Raw genomic sequence first — 17822 nt, forward strand, 5'->3', positions numbered from 1 at the left:
TGACATATGTCACAATTTTATCCATCAGGTCTATAGCAGCATCATGATGCTTTACGTTTTTAGGGTATTTCTCGACTTCTGAAATTCTATCATTCAGTTCATCAAAGTTTTCATATTTTGTGCACATTTTCGATTGATAAGGTCTATGCAACTTTCTGTTGTTGCTTCCACTGAAACTTCAGTGTTATGGGATGCTTGCAATACACCCTTTGCTGTATTTTTGCTCTTATATATTCTATCTCTTATTATTTCTGAAATTTGTTTCCTGTTTTTATTGTCAAAACAATCAGTGCATTAATATGTCTTTTGTTTTCATAAACTTTTTTCAATTCTGCTAATAGCAGTAGTTCTTCCTGTGACCATAATTTGGATGGTTTGCTGCTTGCTAGTGCTGCTAGTCTAGCCTCATTTTGCGCTCTTGGATGCGCATGCCGAGCATGTTGTGAAACTCAAATTTTTGTTCCGAATGTGAGGTCACAGAAGCTGCACAGTAATTGAAGCTCTCCTTTTTTTGTTCTTCCTGTCTATTTTGCATTATGGCATGCCATATTGCGGTATTCGGTTTCCTTATCGCATTTTGAACAATACGCTTTCAGATAGAATCCTTTATGTTTGCTGGAGACATGCTTTCTCAGTTCCTTAAATGTTCCCAATATGTCTCCACATAGATCATATTTATATTTGTCATTTGAGTATTTCCAGTATGTGGCCTTTTTGGTGTAATCACTTTTCTTATTATTTAGTTCAGACCTCGTAAACATCAGGCAGATTTTCAAAATTGGATGCAATAGTGTCACTATTGGCTGAGGAGGCCACAAATTCGATAGCTGTACTGAGGTCTACTGTTATTTCTTCTTCTGTTGTTGTGGAGGGTGAACAGGGTGCTATATCTTGATCTGAATCATTGTTGTTGGTTGCATTGTTTGAAACGGGTGCTAGATTGACAAAATTGGTAAGGAGGTTAATAATTTCTGGAAAAGACAGCACTTCCTTTTGCAATCTTAGTGGGGTTTTTAATCGCCAGGAACAACACCATCTTCAATTGTGTTTGTTTGCTTCGCCATGTCTCACTATCATGCTCACCGCCATGATAGAACCTTGTTTGGCCTGTCTCTATAGACTTCTCTACGTAGAGTCTAGCGCTATAGAGGCAGTTACCAGCGGGACCACTAGGAGGTAAAGGCCACTATGACTGAGAAAAGGTTAAGAAAGTCATAGTTACTCCCGCCGTTTATCCGCACTTCACTTTGACATTCAGAGCACTGGGGAGAAATCACATTGCGTCAACACCCACCTCGGGCCTTCGTGATGATTTGTTTTAATTAAACAGTTGGATTCCCCTGATCCAAATCAGTTCTAAGTCAGCTGCTAGGCGCCGGCAGAGGCAGAACAATGGCCCACACCCCCAGGGAGGGGGCATGTGGAAAGGCAAACACCGCAGCTGGGGTGATCTACAGGAAGGGCCCAGCTCACGTCCAGTGTCAGCGATGCCCCAGAAGGCGGCACCTCGTCCAGCCGCGGTGCGTGCCCAGCCAAGCTTCGTGTCCTAGCCTGACCGAACCAAGCCTTAGAGCCAATCCTTATCCCGAAGTTACGAATCTACCTTGCCGACCTCCATTACCAACATTGTTCTAACATGCCAGAGGCTGTTCACCTTGGAGACCTGCTGCGAATATGGGTACGGACCAGTGAGAGATTTACACCATCTCCCCAGGATTTTCAAAGACCAGCGAGAGCTCACCAGACGCCACCCGAACTGTGATGCTTTCCAAGGTTCGAGCCCCTCTCTTGGGTCCTGCGCCCTGCCCTTCCCAAAGAAGAGAGAACTGTACCTGGAGCTCCAGCCGGCTTCTCCGGGATGGTTTGGTTATCACACTGGATTCCGCGAGGGCACCCGTCTCCGCCGCTCTGGTTCGGGGATCTGATCCCGACCCCCTTTCGATCGGCCGATGGCAACAGAGATCATCGCCCGTCCCTTCCGAATGTCAATCGTCCGTCTCTTAGGACCGACTGACCCATGCACAAGGCAGGGGCCCTCCTACTCGTCATGGCTTAGCCCCCACAGCTCTAAGCAATGGCCGAGTATGGGCTCGATGCTCCAGTGTCATCCATTTTCAGGGCTAGTTGATTTGGCAGGTGAGTTGTTGCACAAGCCTTAGCGGATTCCAAATTCCATGGCCACCGTCCTGCTGTCTATATCCACCAACACCTTTTCTGGGGTCTGATGAGCGTCGGCATTGGGCGCCTTAGCCCGGCATTCAGTGTATCCTGCAGAGCCAGTCCTGCTTACCAAAAGTGGCACACTAGTCACTCGATTTCAATGCTCGGCTCCACGCCAGCAAGCTGGGCTTCTTACCCATTTAAAATTTGAGAATAGGCTGAGATCGTTTCGGCTTCAAGACCTCTAATCATTCGCTTTACCAGATAAAACTGGGGTGTCCGAGCGTCAGCTATCCTGAGGGAAACTTGGGAGGGAACCAGTTACTAGATGGTTCGATGAGTCTTTCGCCCCTATATCCAGATTGGACGACCGATTTGCACGTCAGGACTGCTACGGACCTCCACCAGAGTTTCCTCTGGCTTCGCCCTGCCCATGCATAGTTCACCATGTTTTGGATCCTATTACGCACGCTCATGCTCCACCTCCCCGACAGAGCAGGCGAGATGGGCAGGTGGTGCGCCCGCCGCTGGCTTCGCGGCGGGATCCAACCTCAACCAGCGCGCCAGCCCTTACCTTCATTGTGCAACAGGGTTTCACTCAGACCTCTGACTCATGCATGTGTTAGACTGCTTGGTCCTTGTTTCAAGATGGGTCGGATGGGTAACCCACATCGCCGAAGACACCTGGCAAGGGCCTCCTCACCCGGAGGGGTGACACGGTCGGGACACATGGAGCACAGTCCATCCCAGTCAATAGTCACGCCGGGAGCAGGGGGCCGGACCCCCCTTCCGCACCCTGGCGCGCCACAAGAGTTCCAGGATAGGGTGCAGTGGTGGTCGAATCTCCCTCAGCCCTGTGGACACAGCGAAACTGCTGCAGGAGTCTCCTGCCGCCCTGAAGCCTTCCCAGCTGACCCGAAGCCAGTCATGGCATACCGCTACAGAGGAAATGCGCCCTGCGGGGGCCGGATGCACCCAGGCGGCGGTCCCACGGAGGGGATCCGCTATCCCGGGCCACCGACCTTTCTGCTGTGTTGAATCCTTCAGTTGGACTGCACGCACCCCACTAATTTAACTCTTGACGGTTTCACGATCTCTTGAACTCTCTCTTCAAAGTTCTTTGCAACTTTCCCTTACGATACTTGTTGGCTATTGGTCTCGCACCCGTATTTTGGCTTAGATGGAGTTTACCACCTGCTCTAGGCTGCATTCCCAAGCAACCTGAGAAGTCCCGATCCCGATGCGCTGGGGGGCCGCTACCTGCCTAACACCGTCCGTGGAGTGAGCCTCGATCAGAAGAACTTGTGCCCCCTGAGTGACGCCAGGGAGTCAGTCTTCTGTATGCCACATTTCCCTGCCCACACCGCTGGACAGGGATTCAGCGCTGGGCTCTTCCCTCTTCACTTGCTGTTACTGGGGGAATCCTGGTTAGTTTATTTTCCTCCGCTTAGTAATATGCTTAAATTCAGCAGGTCGCCACATCTGATCTGAGGTCATAGTCGGACGTCGAAGCATGGGGGAGCCGGGGAACACCAGCCTCTGGCTCGCGCAGAGCGCGCTCTTTCCTGAATAGGAATACTGAGGCCCGTAGGGGCAGGTGAGCACCAGTGGGCCTGCGTGGTAGGGGGGTTCGCCATCCCTGGGAAGCCGTCAACGGAGGTAGGTTGGCATAGTTGACATAGCTGAAAACATTGTACCCATTGTCACTGTTGCTGCAACTCATGTGGTTGATACATTACTGTGGATCATAAAGACACAGCACTTGTTCATGTTCAGGTTGTTTAGATATGAATATTGTCTGCTACAATCTATGGTGTTGAATCCAGCTTTATTGTTCTTTACAGCACTTGACAGGGAGCCGCCAGACTGTTTCATGACCACTGCCCCAACCCATACCTCGCACTGATCTCACAGTTGCATCCCTGCCAAACTGTGGTTTTGTATATAACGTTTATCGTTCCTGCCTCTGGCATGATAACGGTGCTTTGGTTGCTGGTTATACTGTTTGTACAATCTATGACATTGTTGAAAGTCAATGTTTACGTCATATACACACTGCTGAAGTAGCTGAACTGATACACCCCGTGCTTGTCTCCTAGCTACACGAAAAACTGTAACCACTTTCACGATTCAAAGTGAGGGTTTAGAGTTGCTCATCATTTTGTCATTCTCTGGGTGCAGCTAGGATTCCGCAACCCCACAAGAGCCCACATCCAGGATTGGTTTTATATAAAAAGGGTTGCTTGATACTCTCCAGTTGCCTAACAAGGTTGCTGTTGTTAAAGATGCTGCTTACTAATCCATTAAATCCACTAAAACACTTTTCCTGTTCGAGCTGTTAAAAATGACGTCCTGTACCCCAATCCAGAAGTTAATCTATATGTGTCTCAACTCACCAAGACCCTCAGGCCCAACTTCAGGGATCTTGACGAGTTACAAGAGGGTGCTCTGGTCAATGGATAGAGCACCTGGCTAATACTGGATTGTAAAAAGGGCCCTGACAGGTTATAGAGAGGTAAACAAGGATGAGTGACTGTTTACAGAGTTTTACTTCTAAGTTTAGCTTGACTATCTCATGGTCCCAGAGATGGCATGATGCCTGCTGCAGGTACCCATTGGTTCGTACCTCACTTCCCCATGGTCCAAAAGTACTGGCAGTCCTATGATATGGGTGAAGCCATCGACAGTACAGCAGCTGCTCCTCTGCCCCCTTGGCCACACCCTTCATAGCATATTGAATTTATCCAAATGTCCCTGTGCTGCCCCTATGTTTATGTACCCGTCTTGGCATGCACAGGTTCTGAATGGATTGAATCTTACTGACTAGCATGAGCAGGTGCGATCACTCTATCCCCAGATTTGGAGTCTGTTGGAAAACGAGGCAGCATCCGTGAGGCCTGCACAAATAACATGACTACATTTGTCCTTCACTGGGAACCAAACACCCAATTGTAGCGCCTGACTCTCAGAGGGTAGCGTTGCAGAGCAGTCTGAGGCTTACTCAAGGGAGGTGGTGTGGGCTAGTAATCGCCATTTGCAGGTGCACAAAAATAACACTCAATAATTGATTGTCCAGTCTGTACTTTGCTTTATAAAAGTAAGAATACATTTATTAAACACACACACCACTCAATACTATGCACCAATTTACAAATATACATAAGCTGTAGGAATTACTTTGTGACATTGCATAACATCTCCACCCCTCCCGCAGGGGGGGGTGGGGTCTAGTACCACCACTCACTCCCATGTATGCACATCAACTTGCCCCCAATGCAGTTAGTTGAACATAACCTGGAGCGAGGGCCCTGCGCACTGGCACCATCCCAGTGGCGACCCACCCCATTACCTCAACAAGCATTAAAAAGGGGTAAACCTGCCTTGGTGACACCTGACCCTGACTGAGCATCTCCTACTGACCATAAAGTATGCACCTCTATATCTTAAGGGCTAGCAGTCTGGGGTCTTCACCTAAGCGCAGCAGCAAGAATCCATGTTTACGCACACTTTAGAATGACAGTACTCATCAACTTGGTTGATCATTTGAATGCATTGCAATTACAGCCCCTAAAGGCATCACAGATGAAATCACAGGATTGCGCATATACAGCCAGACACCCTAGCAGGACTGTCTGGCAACATAGCCCCACTTGGCTTATGACATCTCCTTACACATGTGACTTACAGTCCCTTCAAAAGAAGTACTCCTGGAAACTACACTTCTCCTGCAGTGTGCCTCTTCACTTTAAAAGGAATCACAGGTAAAAGCATGGGATTACGTAAATACAGCCAGACTCCTAGCAGGAAGGTCCAGCAACATAACTCCATTTAGCTTAACATCACCTTACACAGGTACTTCACTTTACACATGTGACTTTCAGTCCACCTAAAAAGAAATAACCAATAGTAAATGCATTTTGGTGCAATTACACCACTTCACCTCCAGGGGATGCCCTTCTCCAGACATCCCCCAACTCAGCCCTTCACTCTGTGATGCACTTCATAGTACACCCTCAGCTGTAGAACATAAGTTCCAGCCTAGAAGGTGTAAAAGGCTGGCTGAGCCCTTGAGAGGTTATTCTTTCAGATGCCCCATGAAACTTAGGGGTGGACTGTTCTTCTTTATGCTGGGGGAGACTGCGGTGCTCCTGCAGCCCCCCTGCACCCCTTTTCACACGTGAGGGTGACCCCCTCCTCTGGGGGCCACCAGGCACCAAAATGGCAGATTTCTTCGTGCTGGGGGGGGGAAGACTGGACCTCTCCAACAGCTCCCCCAGCACCTGCTCCTGCAGCCCCCCTGCACCCCTTTTCACACGTGAGGGTGACCCCCTCCTCTGGGGGCCACAAAGCACCAAAACGGCAGATTTCCAAATGCCTGGCGACGCATTATGGGGCGCTTCATGCTCCTCTTTACCAGCCCCCGCCACTGGGAACACTCTCCTCGGCCCTCTGGGACTCTGAGAGCGTAGATTCAGCAGTGTGCTGTCTTCACTGGCTCCCTGCGCCAGCCTTTCTTTCTGGGCCCCTCTTGTCCCTGCGCAGAGGCCCCTGTTTCTGTGCACCAGTCCTGGGCTCTTCTTCTGGTGTTGATAGGGTCCTGGGGGCAGTCAGGGGGTCTCTCCTTCTAACTGCCCATTGCGCCAGGCTCCAGCACCTTCAGCCTCAGCCGAGCACACACCCCAGAGAGACCTTCTCTTCCTGTGCAAGTACTTTTTAAAAGTTAAGTAGGGGGCTGGCAGGACGTCTCTGTTGGTCCTATCAAACAGCGACACATCACGTCCCTGCCCCTGCTCCCTCCTTCTTGTCCAGCCTCTGAGCTTGTTCAAAATGGTGTCGTCCAGGGTTTCTGGCCACATGTCTGAAGCCTCATCCCCCATGCTACCTTCCCTCCTTGGTGCAGCCTGGTGCCTGGCACCCAGTGACAGCTGCTAATTGATGAACCTGTATCCCCTCCCATCTTCTCTTCGTGGAGAGGTGGCCCTAGCTTGGGCAAGAAAGGTTATCAATACATCCAGCTGAGGTCAGCCCTCAGCCTGGGTCTGGTCCTGGCTGGCTCACAGAAATATGACAGTTCTGGATGACCCAAAAGCAGTACAAATATGACTTTGGACTCTGCAGAATACTTCTTTTCACCTCCAATACAATGGACTTTAGTGCATGTTCTGAAACTGTAGGCCTTGTGGAAGTTAATTTAGCCATGGGCCCCACATTCCCTTAGGGAAATAATGAAGTGAAAACACAGTAAAACACACTGACTTTCCCTGGCATGTTTCTTTCCAGCGTATAAAGCCTATTCCATATCATACTGCATAAGTCCTGCCACACCATTCACTTTGTAGCTGCTCCTGGACTGCGCACGCTAGGAATCTCCCCTGCGCAGCCCGTACACGTGTGCACACGCATGTACACATTTGTCTGCATGTAACCAGCCCGGTGTCCCTTACTCCAGCTGCTGCGCAGTGGCCTGGTCAAGCCAGGGGAACACCAGTAAAATCCCCATGCAGTCTCTAACATCCTGAGTTCACTGTGGGTGAGTCCCAACTTATGAGGCTCCCCCACAGTAAAAGCTCAACAATTAGGTGCTCAAAAAGCGAAAAATCCGGGCGGCCCATAGTGTCAGAACCACCTTCTAACAGAGTCCCATTCCAGTTTGAGAGCTAGTAAGGAACTCATCTTTCATTCTCTATATAGTCCACAAAATGTGTAAGGATTTAGGGATTGAACATAACTTTCAATATGCATATCCCCTTCAGAGACTTTAGGGAATGTACTTTAATAGTCCACAGAAAACAAAATGTCTAAGATTTGCATTGAAACAGGGGTCAAGTTGTTGAATTCCCTACCGTCTGCACTCTGGTAGGTTATAGTCAACTCTAGTCAAAGGACTAAGGCTGGTCCATATGAAATGATAATGGTCGACCTATGGCAATCCCTGCTCCCTCTCCAGTGTCTCCAGCGCTGCTTGATTTATACCTGACTGCAGTATTCTAAAGTCACATCTTCAAACAATTGATTCGCTCTATCAAAAGCTTCCATTCTTGGGTCCAAGGTGCAGACGGGGTCAATGGGGGGCCTGCCAGGATCCCCAGCCTGGAGACTGCATCCATATCAAGATTGTCCAACAGCAGTCCGCGCTCCAGCCATGGTGGCAATGTCCATACCAGACCCTGCTGAGTATGAATAAGTCGGTGAAGCATGGTCGCAGTGAACCGCTCACTACACCAGTTTAAGTGGGGGTGCTACTGACTCAGATTAAAAAATGTTATGACCCTGCCTAACATTTATCTTTGGCTCACTGGTCATCGCAAGTCACAAGCTAAAACTAGTAATCTCCACAAGAATAAACAATAATAACACAGCTGTGTCCCAAAGGAAAACCTTTTCAAAAGCAGCCTAAAAAGGAGAGAAAGACAAACTATTAAGAAAAAAGTTAGAGGTCAATGGAGTGTGGTACCGTAAAGAAAAGCAAGGAAATTGCAAATAATGAAGGAAGGAATAAGGACGCATTAAGGAATGAGGGTACATATGAACACAGAAAAGAAATAAGGAAAAAAGAAAAATGGGTGTAACACAAGATAAGGAAGGAAGAAAAGAAAGAACGAAGAGTGGAAAGAAGAAAATGAGAGATCAAAGGTATAAAAAAAATGAAAGGATGGAAAGAAAGAAAGAAGGAAAGCAACAAAATATAAAATAGAAATGTGAGATGAAAGGATGGGCGATTGAAGGAAAGAAGAGAAAGAATTAACGAATGGAAGGAGTACAAAAAGGAAAGATGCAAAGAATGTGTGAAAGAATGCCAGGAGCAACATAAGAATAAAGAAGGATAGAAAGTTAGAAAAAGAGATTGATGGAATGAGAAAAGAACAGACAGAAGGAAAGAAAGAATTAAAAAATAATGAAATACACATGAAACAAAAAAAGATGGTGGAAAGAAGAAAAGAAAAAGCATAAAAAAAGAAAGAATATGGAACTGATGAATAAGAGAAATAGGCCACTACAGGTAAATGTGTGGTTTTTGGCCAAATTCTTTTAAAATCATGCTATAATATTTATAATTTTGCATTGTTTTCTGCAAATGTTCCCCAGGGGTACAATTTGCATAACACTTCATACCAGGGCCGGACTGGGAACCAAAACCGGCCCTAGCAAAGTGCTCGGCTGCCCCCCCCAGGGGTTGGGGGTGCGGCCGAGCTGTTTGCCAGGGATGGTTTTGGCAAATTTTGTTACAGGGGCCGATATTGCAGCTATATCGGCCCCTGTAACAAAAGCGGCCCACTGGGGAAATGCCTGGTACCCGCTACGGCCAGTCCAGCCCTGCTTCATACGTAGGGTTCGGACTGATCACTTTACTAGCACATTTATTGCTATGTATGGGTCACAGTGGGGGCGAATGTGTATTTTATTTTTCTGACTACTCCCTTGCTGTGAAGTGTCATGGACTACCTGTCTGTATCCATGTGTTGCACAGCAAGACGACGCCCAAACCGAGAGATGCCACACTTGCACCCTGAAGAGCTCCAGTACCTACAACCTTAAGAGTTCCTGCACCAACAGCTCCTGGTGTGCCTCCACCTGGCCTCACACTGCACCAATGACTTCTAGACGCCGCCTCCCTCTTGTCCACGCCAAGGTCTTTGGTAGTCAGAAGCATTGTCGCTACCTGCATCCTCTTTGGTCTGGTTGGTCCTCCTTGTTACAAGCCTGCTTGTTGGGTTACCATGTGGCTGTGACGGGAGGGGATGGGCAGCAAGCAAAAGATAACTGCACTGTGCGTACTGCCCAAGTATGCAACCATTCCCTCTATAAGGACAACATGTGCTTGCATTTTCTGTTGATGAAATATGTATTGCATACATATATCAATAACAATATTTACAGTAAATAGAATCCATTGTAACTTCTAATACCTGCTAAAATAATTGAAATCCATAATAAATTCTAGAACATGCTACAGCAATTTAATGAAGTGAAACTGCACAATTAACAAACCTTAATTAGTCAAGTCAAGATAATGGTAAGCAATTTTTTTTTTAAGTTTACAAGCTTCACCACAAAATGATAATCTTTCGTGGAGAAGCAGTAATTAATTGCTTTCTGCAATGTTCTGTAGTTTGCTTTAATAAAAACAAGTCTTAAGTACTTTTTTCTAATGGATAGAAGAGCTGGACATAAACATTTAGGGGCACACTACGATGGCTGTCGTATGAGTGTCCGACCGTCCTTGAGGCAAGCAGGGGACCACCCGACAAGATGTCCGTCGCCCCACCACTCAATTACAATGTGCCTGCCAGGCGGACGGGAGAAAAAGTTCTCAATAACACTGCGGCTTGTGCTGCGGCCCTTTTCCAGGGCCGCAGCACAAGCCTCAGTGTTATTGAGCACTTTCTGCACATGCATGCACTGTGTGCCAGGCACCATGTGCTGCCTGGCTCACGGTGCATGAATGTGTGTGGAGGCACTACATGTGCCCCCAGGGCCACATTGCCGTGGCCATGGAGGATGGGGGCCCTGCTTGGGGCTTCCAAAGTCCCTTTGTGGTCATGAAAGGCAGTCGAAAAGGGATATTGTGATCCTGACGACGGTGCCTGATTAGCACCGCCTCCATCCAGGATCATGATTCTGACCGCCGCCTCGTCGGGTCAGTAGATCCAGTCTGAGACAGCGGTTCGTCCCCCGACAGTCAAGGGTCCGACTGCATGCATTGCAATGCAGCGGTCGGCCTGAAGGGCTGTTTGTTGGTGGGATTACCACCGACGGCCTCACTGTGGCGATACCACCTGCATTGTAATGCAGAGGTTGGCCTGAAGGGCTGTCTGTCAGTGGTCCAACTGGCATCGTAATGATGCCCATAAGGTGCGCCAGGGATTCCTCTTTATAGCCACAAAGGCGGCAAGATCTTAATGGATGACATTTCTTGTTCTAATCACATTCAAATCAGCAATAGGTATGCACAAAAGGTGAAATCTCAAATATGTCAGCTTACACCCTGGATTCAGGGTTGTAGATAAATCACCCTGTAATAAATCTAGGTAAGAGTCAGTGGTCAAGTCTCAGTGCTTATTTGACTATAGACAAATCAAATCCATCGGCCGTGAATTGACCTTCAGACTCTTATAAGATCTTTTGGGTCAGCCGTGGCATTCATGGAAGCTGCGATAAGGAGGGTGAGTTGTTATGACTGATAACCTTAGTGACAGCCCCAATGCTCACACTCAAAGAGGAGTCATCTGATAGTGACCGCCCCAGTGCTCACACTCAAAGAGGAGTCATCTGATAGTGACTGCCCCAGTGCTCACACTCAAAGAGGAGTCATCTGATAGTGACCAACCCGATGCTCTCACTCAAAGAGGAGTCATCTGATAGTGACCGCCCAGATGCTCACACTCAAAGAGGAGTCATCTGATAGTGACCGCCCCGATGCTCACACTCAAAGAGGAGTCATCTGATAGTGACCGCCCCGATGCTCACACTCAGAGAAGAGTCATCTGATAGTGACCGCCCCAATGCTCACACTCAAAGAGGAGTCATCTGATAGTGACCGCCCCGATGCTCACACTCAAAGAGGAGTCATCTGATAGTGACCGCCCGATGCTCACACTCAAAGAGGAGTCATCTGATAGTGACCGCCCGATGCTCACACTCAAAGAGGAGTCATCTGATAGTGAACGCCCCGATGCTCACACTCAAAGAGGAGTCATCTGATAGTGACCGCCCCAGTGCTCACACTCAAAGAGGAGTCATCTGATAGTGACCGCCCCAATGCTCACACTCAGAGGAGTCATCTGATAGTGACGGCCCCAATGCTCACACTCAAAGAGGAGTCATCTGATAGTGACTGCCCCAATGCTCACACTCAAAGAGGAGTCATCTGATAGTGACTGCCCCAATGCTCACACTCAAAGAGGAGTCCTCTGATAGTGACGGCCCCAATGCTCACACTCAGCGGAGTCATCTGATAGTGACAGCCCCAATGCTCACACTCAAAGAGGAGTCATCTGATAGTGACGGCCCCAATGCTCACACTCAAAGACGAGTCATCTGATAGTAACAGCCCCAATGCTCACACTCAAAGAGGAGTCATCTGATAGTGACAGCCCCAATGCTCACACTCAAAGAGGAGTCATCTGATATTGACCGCCCCAATGCTCACACTCAAAGAGGAGTCATCTGATAGTGACAGCCCCAATGCTCACACTCAAAGAGGAGTCATCTGATAGTGACCGCCCCAATGCTCACACTCAAAGAGGAGTCATCTGATAGTGACCGCCCCAATGCTCACACTCAAAGAGGAGTCATCTGATAGTGACAGCCCCAATGCTCACACTCAAAGCGGAGTCATCTGATAGTGACCGCCCCAATGCTCACACTCAAAGAGGAGTCATCTGATAGTGACAGCCCCAATGCTCACACTCAAAGAGGAGTCATCTGATAGTGACAGCCCCAATGCTCACACTCAAAGAGGAGTCATCTGATAGTGACCGCCCCAATGCTCACACTCAAAGAGGAGTCATCTGATAGTGACAGCCCCAATGCTCACACTCAAAGAGGAGTCATCTGATAGTGACCGCCCCAATGCTCACACTCAAAGAGGAGTCATCTGATAGTGACAGCCCCAATGCTCACACTCAAAGAGGAGTCATCTGATAGTGACAGCCCCAATGCTCACACTCAAAGAGGAGTCATCTGATAGTGACAGCCCCAATGCTCACACTCAAAGAGGAGTCATCTGATAGTGACAGCCCCAATGCTCACACTCAAAGAGGAGTCATCTGATAGTGACAGCCCCAATGCTCACACTCAAAGAGTCGTCGTCTGATATTTGCAGTTCCTTCCATATGAGGTGTTTTGATGAATCCTCCTTAGCGTTGATTCAGTCGCGACACAATTTAAAACCAGGCCAGCGTCTCTGCAATAAAGAAGTTCAAGTTAGCTCCAAAAGGATCTTACATTTGGGAGTCGAAGAACGAAGGCCGAGTAACGACTTCAGTTTATTAATCTAAAGTGTATCCAGCTCTTCAAGAGTTCCACCATTAACAATGATGGAAGCCTGCAGCAGGGCTGGACCAAGCCTTCTGTGGAGCGCTGCAGCTGGGAAGGATGGCTGCCCACCATCGCTGAATATATGTTTTTATTGATTATTCCTCATAGATGATTATAGAAAGTGACTTCTTCTAAGGGTTTGTTATCCATTGTCAATCTTAAGAAACCTCTACCCCGTCACAGCCCATGACTTTAGCCTTCTCGCAATTGACCTGTAAATCATTCAATTTATCAAATTCACAAAGCCGCGACAGTTGAAATTGAAGCGCTCTTGGAGTTAACGAAAATAAAACGATGTTGTCAGCATAAGCAAGAGATCTGACAGGCCGAGCACTTAATCTGGGTGCCAGGCCATTCGCATCATCCAAGGACGAGGATAATTCAGAAATATACAGCGAAAATCCCAGCGGCGTCAGGTACAGGGAGCAAATACTTTTTTATGTCTTTGTTATTATTAAATTTAAAGGCTGCGATATTATGACTTATTAAGCAACCTTGTCTAAAGCCTGTTTGGTTGATGGGAATAAGTTTGTTACCAAAAGCCCAATCTTGCAAATGAGATAATAAAAAAACTTGCAAAAAGTTTCCCCATCCGAATCCACATTTTGTGGAGCAATGCCAGCCGAATATAACCCTCTTTCATGCTGGATACTTGCCCACAGATTGCAGGGGATGGGTGCCTGAGGGCCCAATGCCTTTCGATGAAGAACAGTGCAAGAAATTGCACCCACATGGGCTTTTTCATTTATAAAGGTGACAATGTCACCACTCTCATGCCATTTTTAGACCAGGATCTGCACTTACCAAACCAACAGACATTTCCCCCTGCTCTTCACCTTGTTGACAAAGCCTAGGGGCTGGAAACTGGAAGTGGAAATAACCCTGTAAAGCCCAGTGAGTGTGACATCTCCCTCCTAGCACTGATTCAGCCAATGTCTTTTCTCTCTCATTTTGAGGTTACTCCTGGACTTCAATTCACTCAGAGAGGCAGAAATGACTGACTTAGAACCATTTATTCTAGCAGGACCAAGCGTACCCCAATCTACCCAAAGGCTGGGCCGGATCTTGGTACCCTGTCTATATTGTGGCAGCCGCTAGCCACTAAAACAAACGCCGTCCTAGGGACCCATGTGTCTTAAGAGACAGCCCAGAGACCTTTCACACTGACCAATCTTATGCTATCTTATGCTATCTTGTGCCCATTTATGGAATGGGGCTCTACGTCTACCACATATGCCAATTTGCAAAAGTTAGCCAGCCATTGCCATACGCCTGCTCTCTGGCCCATTGGATGATCAACACGTTCCTGGCTGCCAAAGACGGAGTTTGTTCATTTGTAGGCTCAGAACATTGCAGTTTTATTCTGAATGTTTCTTTAGACATACATGAACAGACTGACCATATGTGCAAGTATAAAGTGATTACACACTACTCGTGATGCAACTAATTTCAAGGAGTTTGGTCAAGGTAGAAAAACATTTGTGGAGAAAAAGGAAAGAAGATCCTAGAATTACTGGAAGACGGTGACCGCGGCCAAAGAAGTTTCGATAACTTGAACTGCAAAACAATACAGAAAAATTGAGAAACAAGCATTCATCAAAGAAATTTACAAATGTTGAAACATTGTATTTAATTCACAAACAAATATAATATTTTTTACATTTGAATGAGAAGGTTGGCGCTTTTCTAAACTCAATTGAGGCCCCTCATGGTTGTCAATTTCTCAAGTCTTACTAGGATCAAGAGAAGGGCCCAACCTTGTCCTCCTGATTGTAAGGTTTAATTGGCGATTGTGAAACGTTAAGATATTGCCTTAGCCTAACTGCCGCAGCCAGCCTTCTGCTCAGAGCCAACAACGTCTTCAAGTTGTGCCCATCTCTGATGCGTTGCTCGCTCTCATGCCTGGGATCATAGGGGAGACATCCCTCAATAGCTTCCTCGGCGCTGAAAGTTTAGATTTCTGTATCTGGGTAAAGGCACTTTACACACTCTCTCATGACTTCAGGTCCTCAACCTATGTTACACCTTTGTTTAGGTTTCATCACAAGATGTCCACCACCCTATGAATGAAAACATATAAATGTGTGTGAGTGTTTCTATTTGGATAGCTCATTGGAGTAGCAGAGACTCTCCTTGCTGCCCAATTCTATTAGTCACAGACTTACTTGTCTTTTGTTGATATAAATTTGCCGTCTTCGATTTGGCACATGACCATTTTTTCTTTACCATGAAGAAGTTGCCTCCTGGTTCGGTATGGTGGTGGGGAAAAGAAATGGGGGTTAGTGCGATTATGCAGATATTAAGGTTTTGCAAAAGGACAATCAAACTTTCTCCACCTTCATAAGGAAATTGTTAAGGGGTTTTGGTTAGAACTTCAAACATGTCTTGGGGGACATTCATCTGCTCATGGGGTCCCCCTCTGTATTTGGTATTTGGACCTCTGGATATTTTCACCTCTGCCGTGGTCTGTGTGAAACTGTCTATCTTTGCTCACAGTACAGCCTCAGTTGAAATAGAACTGTGCAGTGAGACACCAGTCTGACTCTAGGAGGATCCGAATGTTAATAATTCACTGACAAGAAGCACCCCTCAGGGTCTCAATTGGAATCACTATTTTTCCCAGAACCTTATTGCAAAGACATCTGTTCGGCTACCCTACGAGTGTAGCTTAAGAAAAACATGCATAAATATATACATATATCTAATCTGACATGATGTTGGTTAAACACTATAACATTTGACAATTAGATTGAGTGTGAGACCGTGTCGAATGCTGCCGATAGGTCCAACAGTACTAGCAATGCTGATGCGCCACCGTCGACAGTCATCCTCACTGACTCCGCCACTTCAACCAGTGCTGACTCGATTGGGTGTCATGAAGGAGGCAATCTGCCTCGATGAAGTCCACTAGCTGTCGCTAAGCCATCTTCTCCAGCATTTTTGCAGGTGCTGGCAAAAGTGAAATTGGTCGAAAATTACTTAGCACTGCTGGATCAGCGTTAGGCTTCTTCAAAAGTGGAAATAGGGAAGCCTGTTTCAAACTAGCTGGAAAGATGCCCTCTTCCAGTGAGGAATTGCAAATATGGTTCAACACTGGGTTTAGCAAAGGGGCCCAAGATCTAAATATTTGAGTGGGACACGGATCTCCAGGAGAACCTGATTTGCATCTCTGCAGTTCGGCCAGAGATTCCTCTGCTGTGATAGGACGAAACACCGTGAAGGAGCTCGAGGTGTTATAAGTACCGGAATGCCATATAGTCACGTCCTTTGCCCTAGCTGGTATGAGGAATACAGTTTTAAATTTTTTTCCTCCGATGCTGCTGGGTTGGTGAAAGATCTAACAATCTTAAATATTTCTGTGGCCGAATTTCCTAAGCTCTCAATGCGGTGAACCGAGTATTCTCTCCTTGCCCTCCGCACAAGTGTCCTTTGCAGCAGAATTATAGTCCCTTCTCCAGCAGCGCTCTAACCTTTTGCATCTACTCTTTTCCATTTTTAGTACACCTAAGAACAGGGGGTGGGGGTGGTGAGGTTATCGCAGAGGTGGCTGATCTAAGTAGCACCACTGTATCTAGGGTGGCAGAGATCTACGAGTTGAAACAGGAGAAGTCGTTATCAGGGTCCTACGACAGCTGTGTCTTTGATGCCTGTAAGGTAGACCCCGGTGTATCTATATTTATCTTTTTCCAGTTTCTCTTTAACTGACTTCGCTTACTGCTAGGCGATTGCTTGGTCTTTATGTAAAAAAAGAAGGGAAAAGGGAAATGGTCCGTCCATACTAAACGCAGGGGGTTCTCCACTTCCAGAGTTTGGATGTTAGAGAAGATCAGGGCTAAAGTATGTCCTCCACTATGAGTAGGAGAAGTAACATACTGAGTGAGATTGACACCGATAAGAGTCGAGGTTAAGTGGGAAGCCCGGGTACAACACGGGTCATTGACACAGAAGTTAAAATCTTCTAGAACGGTAAAGTTGGCATAGTGTAGGGACAACTGGGCAACGATATTGCACAGTTCCGGTGTAAGGGTATGAGGACAGTCTTGTGGTCTAAAAAGCAATAGCCCAGCAAAGGAGCAGACTGGCGAGATTTTAATACAGAAGCTTAAACCATCAATATTACATATTGTATTCAGTTTCGAGTTGGTGATTTCCCAGGAGTCCTTTAAAATGATAGCCACTCCTCCCCCCCTCCAATCACCACTCCAAATGGCGCATATAATTCGGATAATGGGGGGATAGCCAGGGTCTGGTCTGGACTGGAGTCCACCGTAATCCATGTTTCCGTTAGGAACATCAAGTCCCATGCTTTATCTTCAGAACCATCCATATGTCACCAGCATGTTTAGGTAGGGATCTACAATTGATCGAACAGGCTCTTACCCTTGTGTCAGGGCAGTTATAATCAGTGAGTCCCTCCTCCACGTTTGCACAAGACCTACCTGGGCATGAGTTAGCCCTTAAAGACATAAGCAATTCTCTAGACCATATTCTGGGCTTACCTCCTGCTATTTGAAGAGACTGGCTGGCGCTGGCAAGCAGAGGAGCGCAGATGGGCTTCCGTATGGTGCCCCTTCAGCGGACCAGCGGCACGCCCGCTGCACGTCTGCATCACAGGTTGCATT

General features: G+C 47.3%; 1 pseudogene; it reads right to left on the bottom strand.

Moving 5' to 3' along the window:
- The window catches only part of LOC146859391 (28S ribosomal RNA), a 7356-nt pseudogene extending 3700 nt beyond the window's left edge, over positions 1–3656 (bottom strand).
- Between the last annotated feature and the right edge of the window lie 14166 nt (positions 3657–17822).

Source organism: Triturus cristatus, chromosome 3_2, assembly GCF_964204655.1.
Source record: "Triturus cristatus chromosome 3_2, aTriCri1.1, whole genome shotgun sequence".
Lineage (NCBI taxonomy): Eukaryota > Metazoa > Chordata > Amphibia > Caudata > Salamandridae > Triturus > Triturus cristatus.